The following is a 918-nucleotide window of genomic DNA, read 5'->3' as shown; positions in this document are numbered from 1 at the left end:
CAAAAAAAAAAAAAAAAAAAAAAAAAAAAAAAAAAACACCAGCAGATACTACTGGTCTCCCATCACAGAGTGATGACACCCATACCCGGTACTGCACCTACAAGGTCCTCCGGAACTTGCCTGCTCTGATCTCATTTCCTCTCACTCACTGTGCCCCAGCCACACCAGCCCGTTGTCACACATCAAGCTCACCCCGGCCCTGAGGCTATGGCCCCACTCTGTCCTCTGCCTACTATACCTCCCCCAGGCCTTAACTTGGTTGGGGCTCAATGCTTTCGGTTCACAGCTCAGAAAGGACTTCCACACACCCTTCCCTAACGGTGGCCCATGCACTCTGCCAAGCCTCTCCCTTTCTTCACAGACACCGTGGTCACCTAAGCCTCTCTTCCCCTCCTGTTCACTGAAAACCTCTCCGCTAAGACAAAACGACCGCAGGGAAAGAAGCTATGAAAGCTGCCCTGCGTTCTTGTTTTCCTCCTGAGGTTGGTAAGCATGCAGAAACTGCTCACACACGTACACGCGCGCAAGAAAGCAGGCTGACGAGCCAGGTTAGAGACGGGAGTGAGCAAAGATAAAAACGCTCTGTTGGACAGAGTTCGGGCAACAAAGAAATCGAAGCTACAAGGTCGCTGCGGAGGCGCGGCGTACGGCCCGAGGAGCTACTCGCTTAGCGAACAGGCGCCGTCCTCCCTGCCGCTCCGTGGGCTTGCGCGGAAGCCCGCGGCCTCCCCTCCAAGGCGGCCGCCACCGCTCACCTTTGGCACCTTCCTCCTCGCAAAGCCCCCCAGCACCAGCGCGGGGGCCGCGAGCCCGGCCGCTGCCTCTGGGGACCGTCCGTCCGGGGCCGCCTCGCTGCTCCCTGTGCCCTCGCCGTCCGCTTTCCGCTGCTTCCCCCGCCAAGCGGCCGGGCTCCCCGGC

The sequence above is a fragment of the Galeopterus variegatus genome, unplaced genomic scaffold, assembly GCF_000696425.1.
Source record: "Galeopterus variegatus unplaced genomic scaffold, G_variegatus-3.0.2 Scaffold449, whole genome shotgun sequence".
In the NCBI taxonomy this organism is placed as follows: Eukaryota; Metazoa; Chordata; class Mammalia; order Dermoptera; family Cynocephalidae; genus Galeopterus; species Galeopterus variegatus.
Note: the sequence above shows the minus strand (reverse complement) of the source record.